The sequence below is a fragment of the Mus musculus genome, chromosome 5, assembly GCF_000001635.26.
Source record: "Mus musculus strain C57BL/6J chromosome 5, GRCm38.p6 C57BL/6J".
Lineage (NCBI taxonomy): Eukaryota > Metazoa > Chordata > Mammalia > Rodentia > Muridae > Mus > Mus musculus.
Genome location: NC_000071.6, coordinates 102,631,434 through 102,651,272, shown reverse-complemented (window position 1 = coordinate 102,651,272; position 19,839 = coordinate 102,631,434). Strand labels below are relative to the sequence as shown.

At 40.7% G+C, this 19,839-nt stretch overlaps 1 protein-coding gene across 5 annotated transcripts in view; it reads right to left on the bottom strand.

The window, feature by feature from the left end:
* The window catches only part of Arhgap24 (Rho GTPase activating protein 24), a 697,838-nt gene that overhangs the window by 253,763 nt on the left and 424,236 nt on the right, over positions 1-19,839 (bottom strand). The gene's annotated exons all lie outside the window — the stretch shown is intronic.

Sequence of the window (19,839 nt, the reverse complement as noted above, 5' to 3'; positions counted from 1 at the left end):
ACACGGGACTCCCCACGGGATCCTAAGATCTCTGGTGAGTGGAACACAGCGCCTGCCCCAATCCAATCGCGCAGAACCTGAGACTGCGGTACATAGGGAAGCAGGCTACCCGGGCCTGATCTGGGGCACAAGCCTCTTCTGCTCCACTCGAGCCCCGGGCTACCTTGCCAGTGGAGTCGCCTGACACCAGCAAGGGCCCACACAGGATTCCACACGGGATCCTAAGACCTCTAGTGAGTGGAACAAAACTTCTGCCAGGAGTCTGGTTCGAACACCAGATATCTGGGTACCTGCCCTGCAAGAAGAGAGCTTGCCTGCAGAGAATACTCTGCCCACTGAAACTAAGGAGAGTGCTACCCTCCAGGTCTGCTTATAGAGGCTAACAGAGTCACCTGAAGAACAAGCTCTTAACAGTGACAACTAAAACAGCTAGCTTCAGAGATTACCAGATGGCGAAAGGCAAACATAAGAATCCTACTAACAGAAATCAAGACCACTCACCATCATCAGAACGCAGCACTCCCACCCCACCTAGTCCTGGGCACCCCAAAACAACCGAAAATCTAGACCCAGATTTAAAAACATTTCTCATGATGATGGTAGAGGACATCAAGAAGGACTTTCATAAGTCACTTAAAAAATTACAGGAGAGCACTGCTAAAGAGTTACAGGCCCTTAAAGAAAAGCAGGAAAACACAGCCAAAGAGGTAGAAATCATTAAAGAAAAACAAGAAAACACATCCAAACAGGTGATGGAAATGAACAAAACCATACTAGAACTAAAAGGGGAAGTAGACACAATTAAGAAAACCCAAAGCGAGGCAACGCTGGAGATAGAAACCTTAGGAAAGAGATCTGGAACCATAGATGCGAGCATCAGCAACAGAATACAAGAAATGGAAGAGAGAATCTCAGGTGCAGAAGATTCCATAGAGAACATCGACACAACAGTCAAAGAAAATACAAAATGCAAAAGGATCCTAACTCAAAACATCCAGGTAATCCAGGACACAATGAGAAGACCAGACCTACGGATAATAGGAATTGATGAGAATGAAGATTTTCAACTTAAAGGGCCAGCTAATATCTTCAACAAAATAATAGAAGAAAACTTCCCAAACATAAAGAAAGAGATGCCCATGATCATACAAGAAGCCTACAGAACTCCAAATAGACTGGACCAGAAAGAAATTCCTCCCGACACATAATAATCAGAACAACAAATGCACTAAATAAAGATAGAATATTAAAAGCAGTAAGGGAGAAAGGTCAAGTAACATATAAAGGAAGGCCTATCAGAATTACACCAGACTTTTCACCAGAGACTATGAAAGCCAGAAGAGCCTGGACAGATGTTATACAGACACTAAGAGAACACAAATGCCAGCCCAGGCTACTATACCCGGCCAAACTCTCAATTACCATAGATGGAGAAACCAAAGTATTCCACGACAAAAACAAATTCACACAATATCTTTCCACGAATCCAGCCCTTCAAAGGATAATAACAGAAAAGAAGCAATACAAGGACGGAAATCACGCCCTAGAACAACCAAGAAAGTAATCATTCAACAAACCAAAAAGAAGACAGCCACAAGAACAGAATGCCAACTCTAACAACAAAAATAAAAGGAAGCAACAATTACTTTTCCTTAATATCTCTTAATATCAATGGACTCAATTCCCCAATAAAAAGACATAGACTAACAGACTGGCTACACAAAGAGGACCCAACATTCTGCTGCTTACAGGAAACCCATCTCAGGGAAAAAGACAGACACTACCTCAGAGTGAAAGGCTGGAAAACAATTTTCCAAGCAAATGGACTGAAGAAACAAGCTGGAGTAGCCATTTTAATATCGGATAAAATCGACTTCCAACCCAAAGTTATCAAAAAAGACAAGGAGGGACACTTCATACTCATCAAAGGTAAAATCCTCCAAGAGGAACTCTCAATTCTGAATATCTACACACCAAATGCAAGGGCAGCCACATTCATTAGAGACACTTTAGTAAAGCTCAAAGCATACATTGCACCTCACACAATAATAGTGGGAGACTTCAACACACCACTTTCTTCAATGGACAGATCGTGGAAACAGAAACTAAACAGGGACACAGTGAAACTAACAGAAGTTATGAAACAAATGGACCTGACAGATATCTACAGAACATTTTATCCTAAAACAAAAGGATATATCTTCTTCTCAGCACCTCACGGGACCTTCTCCAAAATTGACCATATAATTGGTCACAAAACAGGCCTCAACAGATACAAAAATATTGAAATTGTCCCATGTATCCTATCAGACCACCATGGCCTAAGACTGATCTTCAATAACAACATAAATAATGGAAAGCCAACATTCACGTGAAAACTGAATAACACTCTTCTCAATGATACTTTGGTCAAGGAAGGAATAAAGAAAGAAATTAAAGACTTTTTAGAGTTTAATGAAAATGAAGCCACAACGTACCCAAACCTATGGGACACAATGAAAGCATTTCTAAGAGGGAAACTCATAGCTCTGAGTGCCTCCAAGAAGAAACGGGAGAGAGCACATACTAGCAGCTTGACAACACATCTAAAAGCCCTAGACAAAAAGGAAGCAAATTCACCCAAGAGGAGTAGACGGCAGGAAATAATCAAACTCAGGGGTGAAATCAACCAAGTGGAAACAAGAAGAACTATTCAAAGAATTAACCAAACGAGGAGTTGGTTCTTTGAGAAAATCAACAAGATAGATAAACCCTTAGCTAGACTCACTAAAGGGCACAGGGACAAAATCCTAATTAACAAAATCAGAAATGAAAAGGGAGACATAACAACAGATCCTGAAGAAATCCAAAACACCATCAGATCCTTCTACAAAAGGCTATACTCAAGAAAACTGGAAAACCTGGACGAAATGGACAAATTTCTGGACAGATACCAGGTACCAAAGTTGAACCAGGATCAAGTTGACCATCTAAACAGTCCCATATCACCTAAAGAAATAGAAGCAGTTATTATTACTAGTCTCCCAACCAAAAAAAGCCCAGGACCAGACGGGTTTAGTGCAGAGTTCTATCAGACCTTCAAAGAAGATCTAATTCCAGTTCTGCACAAACTATTTCACAAAATAGAAGTAGAAGGTACTCTACCCAACTCATTTTATGAAGCCACTATTACTCTGATACCTAAACCACAGAAAGACCCAACAAAGATAGAGAACTTCAGACCAATTTCTCTTATGAATATCGATGCAAAAATCCTCAATAAAATTCTCACTAACCGAATCCAAGAACACATTAAAGCAATCATCCATCCTGACCAAGTAGGTTTTATTCCAGGGATGCAGGGATGGTTTAATATACGAAAATCCATCAATGTAATCCATTATATAAACAAACTCAAAGACAAAAACCACATGATCATCTCGTTAGATGCAGAAAAAGCATTTGACAAGATCCAACACCCATTCATGATAAAAGTGTTGGAAAGATCAGGAATTCAAGGCCCATACCTAAACATGATAAAAGCAATCTACAGCAAACCAGTAGCCAACATCAAAGTAAATGGAGAGAAGCTGGAAGCAATCCCACTAAAATCAGGGACTAGACAAGGCTGCCCACTTTCTCCCTACCTTTTCAACATAGTACTTGAAGTATTAGCCAGAGCAATTGGACAACAAAAGGAGATCAAGGGGATACAAATTGGAAAAGAGGAAGTCAAAATATCACTTTTTGCAGATGATATGATAGTATATATAAGTGACCCTAAAAATTCCACCAGAGAACTCCTAAACCTGATAAACAGCTTCGGTGAAGTAGCTGGATATAAAATAAACTCAAACAAGTCAATGGCCTTTCTCTATACAAAGAATAAACAGGCTGAGAAAGAAATTAGGGAAACAACACCCTTCTCAATAGTCACAAATAATATAAAATATTTTGGCGTGACTCTAACTAAGGAAGTGAAAGATCTGTATGATAAAAACTTCAAATCTCTGAAGAAAGAAATTAAAGAAGATCTCAGAAGATGGAAAGATCTCCCATGCTCATGGATTGGCAGGATCAACATTGTAAAAATGGCTATCTTGCCAAAAGCAATCTACAGATTCAATGCAATCCCCATCAAAATTCCAACTCAATTCTTCAATGAATTGGAAGGATCAATTTGCAAATTCATCTGGAATAACAAAAAACCTAGGATAGCAAAAAGTCTTCTCAAGGATAAAAGAACTTCTGGTGGAATCACCATGCCAGACCTAAAGCTTTACTACAGAGCAATTGTGATAAAAACTGCATGGTACTGGTATAGAGACAGACAAGTAGACCAATGGAATAGAATTGAAGACCCAGAAATGAACCCACACACCTATGGTCACTTGATCTTCGACAAGGGAGCTAAAACCATCCAGTGGAAGAAAGACAGCATTTTCAACAAATGGTGCTGGCACAACTGGTTGTTATCATGTAGAAGAATGCGAATCGATCCATACTTATCTCCTTGTACTAAGGTCAAATCTAAGTGGATCAAGGAACTTCACATAAAACCAGAGACACTGAAACTTATAGAGGAGAAAGTGGGGAAAAGCCTTGAAGATATGGGCACAGGGGAAAAATTCCTGAACAGAACAGCAATGACTTGTGCTGTAAGATCGAGAATTGACAAATGGGACCTAATGAAACTCCAAAGTTTCTGCAAGGCAAAAGACACAGTCAATAAGACAAAGAGACCACCAACAGATTGGGAAAGGATCTTTACCTATCCTAAATCAGATAGGGGACTAATATCCAACATATATAAAGAACTCAAGAAGGTGGACTTCAGAAAATCAAATAACCCCATTAAAAAATGGGGCTCAGAACTGAACAAAGAATTCTCACCTGAGGAATACCGAATGGCAGAGAAGCACCTGAAAAAATGTTCAACATCCTTAATCATCAGGGAAATGCAAATCAAAACAACCCTGAGATTCCACCTCACACCAGTCAGAATGGCTAAGATCAAAAATTCAGGTGACAGCAGATGCTGACGTGGATGTGGAGAAAGAGGAACACTCCTCCATTGTTGGTGGGATTGCAGGCTTGTACAACCACTCTGGAAATCAGTCTGGCGGTTCCTCAGAAAATTGGACATAGTACTACCGGAGGATCCAGCAATACCTCTCCTGGGCATATATCCAGAAGATGCCCCAACTGGTAAGAAGGACACATGCTCCACTATGTTCATAGCAGCCTTATTTATAATAGCCAGAAGCTGGAAAGAACCCAGATGCCCCTCAACAGAGGAATGGATACAGAAAATGTGGTACATCTACACAATGGAGTACTACTCAGCTATTAAAAAGAATGAATTTATGAAATTCCTAGCCAAATGGATGGACCTGGAGGGCATCATCCTGAGTGAGGTAACACATTCACAAAGGAACTCACACAATATGTACTCACTGATAAGTGGATATTAGCCCCAAACCTAGGATACCCAAGATATAAGATACAATTTGCTAAACACATGAAACTCAAGAAGAATGAAGACTGAAGTGTGGACACTATGCCCCTCCTTAGAATTGGGAACAAAACACCCATGGAAGGAGTTACAAAGACAAAGTTTGGAGCTGAGATGAAAGGATGGACCATGTAGAGACTGCCATATCCAGGGATCCACCCCATAATCAGCATCCAAACGCTGACACCATTGCATATACTAGCAAGATTTTATCAAAGGATCCAGATGTAGCTGTCTCTTGTGAGACTATGCCGGGGCCTAGCAAACACAGAAGTGGATGCTCACAGTCAGCTAATGGATGGATCACAGGGCTCCCAATGGAGGAGCTAGAGAAAGTACCCAAGGAGCTAAAGGGATCTGCAACCCTATAGGTGGAACAACATTATGAACTAACCAGTACCCCGGAGCTCTTGACTCTAGCTGCATATGTATCAAAAGATGGCCTAGTCGGCCATCACTGGAAAGAGAGGCCCATTGGACATGCAAACTTTATATGCCCCAGTACAGGGGAACGCCTGGGCCAAAAAGGGGGAGTGGGTGGGTAGGGGAGTGGGGGTGGGTGGGTATGGGGGACTTTTAGTATAGCATTGGAAATGTAAATGAGCTAAATACCTAATAAAAATGGAAAAAGAAAAAGAAAAAGAAAAGCCAGCAAGCAAGCAACAGTCTCCTCAGCAGCCCCAGACTATCACACGCCTACCAGCCACAGGGAGGTGGGGAGCAGGAAAGAGATGCCAGCTATGTCCTTTCTGTTCTACAAGAGAAACAGAAATAAGAGGGAGTTCATGGCCTAAAGTGGATTGAGCTCCGCAGTCACCCTGGGCTCCTTTACATTCTAGGTAGAGGCTACCAGTCCACTGCGCCCCAGTGCCCGGGGACCTGACTTGCGATGGAAGAGCTTCTCCCTGGCACAGTTGTCTGAGGCACAGAAGTCTTTCTTTTTTTTCAATGAATTCTGCTTTTAATCAAAAAATAAAAACCCTGTAGGGGGACTGTCCCTTGCTATTGCCTATATGTTTATCCAGTACTTTCTGGGCATCTAAAATCTGAATTTACTATCTAGTTAAACTTTATGGTTGTCACCACCATGGAAATATTAATAAAGAATCTTATTCTAAACTTTTGCCCAACATCATGAAAATGAGGAATAAAATCTGTAACAGTTCCCAGACTCTCAGCAAGTCTGAACACTAAATGCTCACAAACAGACTGTCTTGCTTGGGAACTCTAGCTAGTATTCAGACGCAGTATTGAAAAAAAATTATAGTGGAGTATAGTGGTGATATCAAAAAGAAAGAAATTAAAACACCATTTATTTATTTAGACAATATTTTCAGAAGTACACTGTACTGAAGGATATGAATTTCATTAGAACATGTTTGGTATCTAGTAAAAACAACCATTCTTGCTCTTTTGTTAAGCTGTATTGGCAATCATTGTCATCCACAGAAAATAGTGATTTAACAATGGGACTCTGTAGAAAGTTCTTTATAATGAAAGGTCGTTTTCAGTATGAAATGTAAAGTTTTGTGTCGGAGGTGTTTGTTGACTAGAAGTTTTCTCTAAGTCTTCAACAATTTTTACTTGGTAATGAAACAACTCCTTTGGGTAACTGTCTTTAGGTGAGTCAGCAGATACAGCCGGGCAGGCCTGAGAGCCACCAGCAGGAGGAATTTTGAGAGATATCTGTGTCAGGCTGATTCCTATCTGCAGAGCCCATAACCTGAGAGCCAGAGTGGACTTTGAAGTTGCTGAGTCCTCCAGACTCTGAGGCATTGCCAGGAAGGAGGAAGCTGTGGTTCTTGAGGAAATTCAAGCTCAGACCCTCTCTTGCCTTCCTGTCACGCAGCTTGACTGCCTGTCAGAGATCCCTGTACCCAATCCCAACACTGCCCGGGAATATACTCTTGCTCTTGACATCTCTGAGGACAGACAGACATGTGCTCGTAGTATCCTAGCTTCTTCTCTATTATCTTTTAAGTTTTCATACAGGTATATAAATATATTTTGTGTGTTGGACATGTTACCCCCACTCAGACCCTTATCCTCCCCCTTCCTCTCCCTTCCCCTCCCTACTATAATAAAATGTCATGCAGCAATTACAAACTTTAAAGTAAGATGAGAAATTAACATGAAGCTCTCCAACTCCTCATTCCGCCCAAACCTTCGAGTTCTCAGAACACGGCCTTGTAAACAATAATGACGAAACATTCTGTTCTTTCTGACAATTCGTTTGGCAAGTGTGACATTTAGTTCCTGTCACTTTCACCACTACGCCTTGGTTTCTGTTAATCTTTTCATGGCCTCCATTCGAAAGTGGTCCTAGAAAAATGATTCTACCACTGCTACCTGTGTGCTTCAGCTTACAGATAGGAAATTTGATGCTAATAATTTTTAACTCCTTCTCATGAATCTACTTTAAACTTGAACTTGAGGAAGAAATGGGCTTATTGATGAATATAGGCTGTCAGCCACTGAAGATTTATTGATATATAGGCTGTCAGCCACTAAAGGTTTATTGATATATAGGCTATTGGCCTCTGTAGGTTTATTGCTGTACAGGCTGACAGCTACAATAGTGGGAAAGAATATAAAGTACAGTGCTAGAGATGTTATGTAAAAATACACGGATTAACTAACAATTGTTAATAAGTAACCCAAATGTTCTTCACCAATGAGCGGATAAGTAAAGTATGGTACAACCACACCGACCTTTCTTGTCAATACAAAGGGTGGCACTAATGATTGATTACATTGAATTTAATGGAAGAAGCCAGACTCAAAGCTACATGCATGCTGAATTCACACAACATTTTTTGAAACAAAAACACAAGTGAGGGGAGAGGAAACACAACAGTTGTGATAGAATCTACAAATAGAAGAGGAGCTGGCAGAAAGAAGGCAGGGGCTATCTGAAGGGTGGCATTGAGTGGCGGGAATTAATTATACAGCTAAAGATAAATTATACCTCAACAGACCAGACTTTTAAAATTGCAGTGTTGTTGATCCACCGTCACTACTGGGAAGCACGGCAGCCTATTCATGTAACTGTACCAACATCCTGGCCATCCATGAGCTGCTTACCTGCTTATAAATTGTGGGACATTAGCCCTCCCCATTCTAAGAAGGACCAGGTACCTCTCTGAGACTCATTTTATTTTATAAGAGAACCAATCTTCTTCCTTCACAAGTACTTTGCCCTCATCATCAAATTACCTCCCAGTACCCCCCAGTTCCTAATCCTGTGATCTGAGGGTTAAGAATTCAGCAAATGCTTTAGCAGGGAGCACTGTTATGGAGACTATGATAGAGGAATACCCACTGAAAGCAACATAGTGGAAGTAAAATAACCCTCCATCTTTTCCTGGCTGAAGATCCTCCTCCAACCGTACTGCCTACTCGAGTACCCAGAATCCTCTGCACACACCACTCGAGCTACACTCATCAACTCTATGCCTATAAATTTATTTATATATTTCTCACAATGATAATTCCCAGTGCTTGAGTTGATCTTTATTCCCATCTAAGTTATAGGATCAACCATGAGGACTATGCAATTATGTGTTTTTTGCAAACGTTTCTGTAATACTTATCAAACTCATACAGAAAAAAAATGCACCTGTGTCTTTCACATGACAGGTGCTCAAGAGTCTGTGTGGAATGAGTGGTTGAATAAATCAATGGAAAAACGAGAACAGATTTCTTCTGTGACTGTGGCATTTCTGACCAGGCTACTTGTATTAAATTACTTTTCTCTCACTGCCTTGGTTGAGTTTGTCTTTAAGTCAGTGGAAGATCAAGTTCCTCTCTTGTCAACAATGGCCCAGAGATCTCAAGTTCTAATCTTGGTAGAACTTAGTGTCCTCTTTTCAAGGCTTTCTCCTCCAACCTTCCTTGTGCTACCTTCTTGTCACGATTTTTCTCATGGATAAGACCACAGGGCATGTCTCAGACCACATTCCTGTCAGCTCTGAACTGTGCTTTCTCTGTTTCCCTCCCTCTACCCCAAACAAAGGTTTCACTCCCCTTGCCCTTATGCCCCATGCCCATCTAGCCTATGCCAAAGCTTTACTGCCCCACTCCCATGTTCCCCATGCCAAGACTTCACTGATCTGCCCCATACCAATCTGCCCCACACGAAGGCTTGACTACTCCCACCCTGATCTGCCCAACACCAAGGCTTCACTGATTGCCCTATCTACCCCATGCCAAGGCTTTACTGTCCCCGCATCGCCCCCACACCAAGGTTTCACTGATTCCCACCCCACCCCCCATCTGTTCCACACCAAGAACAGTCCTTTCCATAACTCTTTGCATCATATCATGTACTTTTGGGGCTTAAAAATGGCCTTGTAAGATCATTTACAACAAGCTAAAATTTCACTTTATCTTCTCACAGACTGGAAATGAAGCTGACTAGGCAGGAGATTGTAGAAACCAGAAAAACAACATATTATATGAAACCCAAGTCACATCAAAGTCAGCAACTATCACCATTTTCCCAGTAAAGAAAGCTGAGGTGAAATGTTCTAAGCTTAGTGCAACTGAGGTCACATATTAAAAATGCATCTAGTGTTCCTGGTTCAGTCATACCTGGTGCAAACAACCTCCGTTGCAGTAGCATCAAAATTCCTAAGAAACAAAGACATTTTCAGGAAAGTTTGACAATCTGTGGTTAAAAAAATAAAAACTAAGTTAAAACAAGACTATTTTATTGAGTACTTTCTCTTATAACCATTGAAAATCTGGAAAATACTAATACAAACTGATACAGAAAGAATTGTGTTATTATGCATTTAAAACTATCTTCCATTCACAGGGTATCAATGTTATAAGACATAAGTGACAGGGGCATGTGGTCCCTGTGGTAATGACTTTGAAATGACCATTGAAGGTTGAGATCCTCTCTGACTTTGTGAAACTTCATCTGTTTACATCTGTTTTCATTGACGTAAGAAGAGTTACGATTTAAGAAAAAAAAACCTGTCTATCTTCCTCATTTTCTTCTGCCTCTTTTATAAAACTAAAGCATACTTCTTGGTTTCAGTCCGTTCCCCCCCCCCCCACTTTATTTTCTCTGTATACTCCCCACAAGAGTTATATTACATAGAGATGCATTATTATCGCTGCCCATATGCATTAAAAATCAAACAAAGCCAAGAGTATGTCCCATGTTGAGTGGAGTTGAGTTGAGATAAATATCTCATCAGGGGTGAGTGAATTATGTCCCCAGGAGCAATGAACTTCTTAGACAGTTTGCTTTAGGCTAAAACACTGAGTCAAAACTTTAGCTTTTTGTCCTCTCAGATGTGACCACACTGCAGATGCTTTTGCCGCTCAGCATTCAGAGAATTTTATTAAATCCATTTGCCATGTGTTTCCATTCAGGCAAAGCCTCCATTCTCTACGAATACATAAAGTACACACATGTCTGTCTACCGACCTCGCTGTCATTCAGCCTTTAGTTTGTACTAATGGGGAGCTCACTGGTTTCTTGAGCCTCTGTTGGGACCACCCAAGTAATTCCCAGTCCTAATCAGCAGATTGTAATCAGTGTCCAACCAGAGAATTTCTGAACTAAGAGTGAAGATTTTCCATTCCTAACAGCTTGTTTCAAATTCATGCTTTGTTGATAATATTTAGTTTACAGTAAGGTGAAGTCATGCAAAAGAAAAAAAAGTGAAGCTTTTTGAAACGTATAAGGGTATCCAATCAAGAGAGGTTGTCACTAACAATCAGACAAGGACTATAACGGGTGACTAATGTAGTCGTAAAAAAAAGGAAGTATTTAGGTCTGGTGTGGCCATAAGAAGGAAGAAAAGACCTGATGAAGGCTGAGGTTACAGTCTGTGGCTATTATTTCCCTATGAAACTTACCTTCAAGAATCCTCTAACTATACTTACAGGCTAATTAGAAAGCCCCCCAAGTGAGTGACTTAATTATTACAATGGAATACTTCTTCCTATTCAAAATACACTTAATACATTCTTTGGGGGGGGATCTTCAAGGAATAAATAGTGTACATTATATCGTCACAAGACCACAAAACCTTAGAATAATTTAAAGAAGTCTTTTATTTGGATTTTGCCCATTGGAAGAAATGCTGTAGAAGGGAAAATCCTCATGGGGGGGGGGGTATCTCCAAAAGCAATGAGAATTAACTTTGGTCTTTCCAGCAATGGTAGTGTATTAAAAATTAGCATACACACTAGTTCTACTTCACATCAAACAGGGATACATAGAGGAACTCTACAAAAATTCCCACTTCCAGCTTGGACTTCCATCCCTAAGCTGTGGTTCGCCTCTGCCTACATGTCTGCTGACAGCCTTGATTCAACTGGACATGGCTGGAGTTGAGCTGCCTGTCCTTTACCAGCCTCTCACCTCAGAATCCTACCTTCCCTCTGGTTATGTCTGCCTCTGGGTGGCAGCTTCATCCTTCGGGAAACACAGCCAAAATTTTTGACTTCCTTCCTTTCTTTATTTTTTTTTCTTTCTCTTTTCTTTTCTTTTCTTTTCTTTCCTTTCCTTTCCTTTCCTTTCCTTTCCTTTCCTTTCCTTTCCTTTCCTTTCCTTTCCTTTCCTTTTTTTGTGCCATTTTAAACAAAATGAAATATAATTACATAATTTCCTCCTCCTTCCAACCTCAGTCATGTTCCTTCCCCCTTGGAACCTCTCAAATTCTTGGCCTCTTTTTAATTATTGTATAAGCACACACACACACACACACACACACACACACACACACGGGCGCGCGCACACACACGCACTCACAGGCACACACACACACATGTAAATCTATGCAACCTGCCCAGTTCACTCAGTCCTGCTTGTATGTGAATGATTTCTCAGATAACAATTGGATTGGATACCTAGCTAGTGAGCTCATCTTTGGAGATGATTAATTTTTCCCCTGTCCAAAGATCTTTTTTTCCTGCAGTTCTTTTTCAAGTGGTGGGGCCTTGGGAGATTTTCTCCTTCCAAGTTAGCCTCATATCTACTGGTATGGTCACTGTCTGGATCTTATTTAGGTAGCCATATTGATGAGGAATCCGGGTGAAATGTCCCTGTCATTTCCAGGAGACACAATCTTGCAGTAGATTTCTAGTCCTTTGCCTCCTTTCTTGTGATGTTCCCTGAGCCTTAGGTGTGAGAGCTGTGTTGTTGCCATATCAACTGAGGCTGGAAACCATGGACAGTTGCTCTCTGGGTTTTGAGCAGCCATGGCTTTCTGTCTCTCTCTGCTGCACAAAGCTTTTTTGTTGAGGAGCGAAAGTTACTTTATCCCTACACTCCATGCACGACCATTTCTGCTATTCCAGTCCTCAAAATAGACTCCCAGCCAGTGGCTTCTTAGTACTTATATTGTATTATCACACCAGGCAAGTGAAAGCTGCTACTAGGTCTGAATTCATCAAAGCATTTCCTTAATGGTGTCAGTTGTCAACAGACAGATATATTTATCTCATTGGCTTTGATTCTAACTTCTTCTCATCCAGCAATAATATTAAATGATGTGTTGGTGTCTTGCACTATTATAGATCATTTGGATGTATCTGTGAATAGCATAAAGCTCCCTATCAATGGATTTTACATCTGATGGGAGGCAGGCAGTAAAACTAATAACAAGAGAATGTTAAGTAACTTCATAAACCATGGTTATGGTTATTAAGATAGAATAACAGAGCAGAGCAAATGAGACCAGGGTTTATAAAGGGGTTGAAGTGTCAGGCAACAGTTCTGAATAAGGACATCAGGATGTGATTGGAAAGTAGAGTTTTCAACAGGTATTTGTCGATTTCCTTTTATATATCTAGCAAAAGGATTAACAAGTAAGTTCTCAGGATAAAGCGATGTATATTGACCCCATCTTTGATTTAAATATGTCCTCCGTTAAAGTATTGTGTTAGAGAAGGAGAATGGAAGTAAGTGGGTGAGGGAGGCAGCTAGGAACGGGCTCTTGTTGTGGAGTTTGTGTCCCACCCAAGCTCACATATTCACTTCTAAAGCCACTGAGACAGTGTTCAGAGATTCGAACTTTAGAAGGTAGTTATAGATGAGGTCATAAGGTAGGGTCTTAATGATGCTCAAGACTCTTCCAAGAGGAAACACAAGGAGTTTCCTTCCTGTATTTCCCTCTGCGAGGTGGTGATACAACACAGAAGTTCCCCTCTGTGAGTGAGGATACAGCCCCTTATCATTCCCACAGTACTGGCTCTCTTGCCTCAGTATCCCCCACCCCCAGAACTGTGAGAAATTATTCTATGCTGTCAAGTCAGTCTACTATATCTTGATAAGGACAAAGGCATAGCCTTAGACCCACTACACTGTTAAATGTTAAAACACTACCTGGTTCTTGACATCCTATAGATACACTCTTGGAATGTCCCCCTCCATCCCCCATTTGTTTCGCTTGTATCTTTAAGCCGCTCACCTAGGAAATTCAATGAACCATCTGTGGTAAAAAACACTCAGTGTCTTACATATGTGTTTCATATTTAATTAATCCCACATCTTCTAATTTCCCCCAATTAAAAAGATAAGATCTACAATACTGAGAGTTACTTTCACCATAGCTTCCGAGTTAGTCTCCCAGTCACCTCTCTCATTTCCACAAGTCACTAGTCACAGACACCCAAGTACAGTCATCTATGACCACCACCTCATCCAGTGATGGAAACTCCCTGGGAAGAATGAAAGTCCAAAACTGATAACAAGATGGAAACAGGTGTGCATGGGACCTACTTGATCTTCAGCATCAGTTATCCCAATGGAGAAAACTATAAAGAAGATTCAGTGGGTGACTCGTAGTATCTACCACCAGCAAGCACCTCTTCTCACTTTTCCTTTCGAGGCTATTCTCCTCTCAAATGCTTACTTCATGATGAAACTTGCTGCAAAATGAACAATGTACCCTTCACTAAGAAAGTATATTAAACAGGTATAAATAAAAATGGACTCAGTATTATTATCATTTTTGCAGCATTTTCATAAAGACTTCCAGTCTTTTGACCTGAATACTTTCAAGTGCCTATCCTCACCCTGGTCCAGGCAGCTCTGTCTGTGCCCATCACATCCTCTTTAATGCTTGCACAACAGTGCCCATGTTTTGGGCCTTATGCACACTGCTTAGCATGGGATGGGGTTCACACAGCCTCTCTTCAGCTCTGGGCACATTTTTAAAGTTCAAGTTCTACATTGTCTACTGTCTCTTTCCTCTGCTGCTCAGTCCATTTGATGAGAAGCTCGGATAAATTGATTTTTCATTTCCTTCCCCTTTTTAAGCCTATCTCATAGAACAGATTTGTATATTTATATTATATTAATTTTCACTAAGTAGCAGAGTTGTACCTACTGCTACAACCATGTCCCTTGGTTTTATGTATGTATACTTTCTACCTCCTAGATAGTCAAGCTCCTTGAGTAGAAAATCAGGATGCTATTCTCTCCATGACATCATGAGAATGCAATCCAGTACTGAGGACAGCTGGTTCCCACCACATAAGATAATTTAAAGGAATGTTTGCTGATAGAAGATCATGCTGATTGATAAAAATGAGTAGGAGAATGGTGTACTGACTTTCTAAATACACTCCACCAGAAAAGCACTTGAGTTACCAACAGAATCCAGTGTCTTTCTCTGTTCCCCATAAATGTCTTCTCCATCTCTCTCTACTGTTTCCACAATGGTGTCCTTCTGTGTAAGCCCTTGAAGTGCTCTGGAAATCCATGCTTCTCAGCTGCAAGTGCTGTTCCAACTTAAGCCACAGGATTATCTGCTAGACATTTTTAATTCACAATGGATAAAATCCAGTTGTGAGTTAAGTTGAAAATATTTGCTTGGGAAATAAAATGGTTGCATGTGTGATACCGCAAGCCATTCTGAGGAAACCAGGCCCCCATTTGGTCAAGGCTTAAAGTATAAAAGGGCCCTGAACTGAAGACACAGAACTACTAAACAATACAAGTGGAAATGATGGAAGCAAGCCAGGAGTCTGAGATAATTCAGCGACGTTACCCCATCTGCTGCCTCCGATGTAGGCATGTATATGTTTCTAGAACATGTGTGCTTAGCTTTTGTCTGTTTTTAATTCTGATAGAAGAGACTTGTTCCCTTCCTTTTGTTTACTGGCCTGGATCTTGAATCTAGGAAAGTTCATCTTGGAGCAGAAAAAAAATTGAATACATTAGTACATATTTAGGAAATTAAAAAAAACAAAGCATTTTGGCTATTATTTCCCAAAATAGTCAAAAGACATCTATCCCTGAATGAAACCAAGACCTGCCAACCACTCTCTGTAGCCAAAGAAAGAGAGAAAGAGAGAGAGAGAGAGAGAGAGAGAGAGAGAGAGAGAGAGAGAGAGAGAGAGAAAGGAAGGAAGGAAGGAAGAAATGAAGGAAGAAATGAAGGAAGGAAAGGAAGAAAGGAAGGAAAGGAAGGAAGGAAGGAAGGGAGGGAGGAAGGGGGAAGGGAAGGAAAGGGAAGGAAGGGAAGGGAAGGGAAGGGAAGGGAAGGGAAGGGAAGGGAAGGGAAGGGAGGAAGGAAGGAAGGGAAGAGAAGGGAAGAAAAGGGAAGGGAAGGAAAGGGAAGGAAGGAAGGAAGGAAGGAAGGAAGGAAGGAAGGGAAAGGAAGAAAGGAAGGAAAGGAAGGAAGGAAGGAAGGAAGGAAGGAAGGAAGGAGAAGGGGAGGGGAGGGGAGGGGAGGGGAGGGAAGGGAAGGGAAGGGAAGGGAAGGGAAGGGAAGGGAAGGGAAGGGAAGGGAAGGGAAGGGAAGGAAAGGAAAGGAAGGAAAGGAAGGAAAGGAAGGAAAGGAAGGAAAGGAAGGAAAGGAAGGAAAGGAAGGAAAGGAAGGAAAGGAAGGAAAGGAAGGAAAGAAAGGAAAGGAAGGAAAGGAAGGAAAGGAAGGAAAGAGGAAGGAAAGGAAGGAAGGAAGGAAGGAAGGAAGGAAGGAAGGAAGGAAGGAAGGAAGGAAGGAAGGAAGGAAGAAGCCGATCATCCTACTACATTCAAAGTGCAGCAGTTCCTCTGTGTAAGGCTCAACATAGATGCAGATGAATGGGAACCGACCCTGCACCCACTGCTTTAGTTATCTGTAGCCTTGTTGATATACTTTCTTCAGGAAAATGAATTCAGGTTGTACTAAATCAATATGCTTCCGCTTTGAAATTCTTGTTTATTTGTGAAATAAAACACTGCTCAACAGTGTACACCTTATTATACCAACTAATTTGCTCTCCATCAAGTCCATCTGTTTCCTAGGAAATTAAATGGACTTATTCTAATGAAGACTAGCCAATAGTAGTTAATTTGAAAACATCCATCTCTAAGTTACTTCATTTCCTGCAGATTGAACCCATCAAATAACTTAAATTTGATTTATTTTAACTTCAGAGTTGTAACATATCAATATCAACATGTCATGCTCAGTGAGAATCAAAACACAAAGCCTTCACTATTCATCACAGTTGCTATGGCAATGTTGTCTTCATGTTGAAATAAAAAAAAAATCAAGTTTTAAAAACTGTCTCACACAAGGCTTATTTTCTTGTTATCTGATTAGGCATGTTTGGGAATTCTGATGGTGCTAGATTTCAGATTTCACTTCCTTCAGATGGGCAACTGTGGAAAGATAAGGGGAAACTACATTCCTTATTATAGACAAGCATCTTAGGTGATGAGAACTCGTTTTCCTATATACATTATAGGAAAAACATTATAGATAAACATCTTAGGGGATGGAGGTTTGCCTTCATATAGATATTTCCACCTTATGGATAAACACTGTAGGTGATGAGAAGCTGTCTTCATGTAGACATGCCTACATTACAGATAAACTCCGTAAGGGGTTTGAGAGACTGTCTTCTATGTATATCTCCACATTATAAACTCCTTAGGTGTCAAGAAACTGTCTTCCTATAGACAGCTCCACCTTATGGATAAATACCATAGGGGATAAGAAACTGTCTTCTATAGACATGCCCACATTATGAATAGGTATCTTAGATGATACAGAACTATCTTCTATAGACATATAATGAGTAAACTCATTAGGGGAGAAGAAACTGTCTTCCTATAGACATCTCCACATTATGGATAAGTATCTTAGATAATAAGGAACTGTCTTCCTACAGTCATGCCCACATGATGGATAAACATATAAATGATAAACTCTCTTAGTGAGCACACTTTGTGACTGACAAGGACATAGGTGGCAGAGAACTAACAGTCATGGGCCATCTGTGTGGCTTTCTGTGCAGAGATGGATAAATGCAGGAATTAAAACCTTCTGTCTCTTTATTTATTACAGTGAGCAGATGAAAACAGATCAATTGAAACATTATCGAATCTCAAGTTCTTCCAACAGAGCTGGGCCCAGGAATGCCACGAACATCCCAGATAGAAACCTGAGCATCATTCTTCAGTACTCAGGTTGTTCTCACTGCGCTAGAAAACCTGCTCGAAAACCACATCTCTGAGAGCAAAGATATGGAGGTTAACTTACTATGGATGAGCAGTAAACTGGCCCGTAATGAGCCAAAGATACATCTTTATAATCAAGAAAGAGATGTCTAGCATTTGCAGGTATGTTTCTAATACTCTCGTTATAAGCCCAAAGATAACCTAAAATGCCTAGCTGGTCTATGTAAATGGAAATGTACATTTATTATGTAGGTGTGCATTTCCTCTGTAAGACACACACAATGAGGAGGGGGGAAGGCAAAGAAAGTTAGACACAATAACTGGTTTTTATGGATGAGATGGCTTTCACTACATATGCAAACAGTGGATGGAATTTTCTAGACCTTAGCAGATAATGAAAATGTATACAGCCAACACTCCCAATAACCTCCACTAACACTGCTCGGACTTCCATTTGTCCTTTGCAAAAGCAGCACTTCTCTGCCTGGGCCATCTCTGGCAGAACCTTTCATTTATGATGCTAATGAGAGTGTGTATTTGGAGTTTACATATTGTATATCACTTGAAGTTTTGGCTTAGTATGTGAAGAAGTCAGTCTCAGTAGCATTTTATTACATATATATTTTGTTAGTCTATAGATCATTGAAGTTTTGCTTGCTTTTAACCCACAGTGGAGCTTAGGGACTTGTTTTGTCGATACAGAGCCCTCTGCAAAGACAGAAGTGAGAGGAATACTCAAATGGCAGAGCCAGGAGAACTAGCACGGGGTATTCTGAATACCTATCTAACACCATGCTCTCTACACGGGGGCTTGGAAGATTTCCTTAAAGCTCACACCACTCTCAAACAATTAATAAAAATAAATTTAGAAGGATCATCAGGACAAGCAGATGTCTAATTTTCTTGATAAAAACCTCATTTTTTTTTTCTATTTTCTTAGGAACTCATTATCTCACTTGCACTGAGTGCTTTGTTCAGTACCAGTCAGAACTCTTCCTACAAAAGAGCATGTGTAAATGAATTATCCATAATATAAATATGAACAGCGAATTAGTCAGGAGGCTGTATCTCTTTACCTTATGGTATTACCCAGTAACCATACTGAATAAATGAGATGTATTCAAACCTGCACCTCAATTGGCTAAGCAGTTATTGATCTACCTTTACCTCCTATGCTAGACTGGCTACCTCCTAACCCCATCCCGTGATCCTTGCATATTGTTATTGACCTGGCTCTTTGGACCCCTTCTTCATGGCTCTAATTCTTCCATCCTGCCTGCTGATCTGGCTCTCCCTCTCTGCCTCTCTCTACTCTGGCTGGCAGATGTCCTACCCGATTCTCTGCCCAGCTGCTGGTGATCAGCATTTATTGACAAGGAAGAAGCTGAATGGTCAGATCTGTTTACACAAGCCTGAGACAGGAGACTCTTGGTATAAGCATTACAATGCTGAATGTTTCATATCTTGAAACAAGATATGGGGCCAGAGAAATCAGCATTTGAATAACCCAAAGGGTAACTTTTACACAGTGGACAAAACAGTGTGCCTAAAAGCATGGGTGGGTTTTGTGACTACTCTCACAGGCACCAATTTCTATCTACTGTCCTGTTTCAGGAATCATTTTATGGACCCTGAACCTCTGAACCTCAAAAAAAAAAACCCTGTCAACTCTCTTTAGGCAACAATGCTAGATAGGCCACACATAGGTATTCTAATTACTATAGGAACTTTCCATAAAATCCCAGGTACATGTGTGACACTGTCTGATCTCTCCAAACCACCCATCTAACAATGGATCCATATACAAGTGACCTCAGTTGCCAATAACTGATAGAAAGGTAGAGTCAAACTCTGCCTCATTTTCTGATACCTAAATAGTAAGATGAAGTACAAGGATGTGTGAACCTTGAGTGTTTGCAGGGTT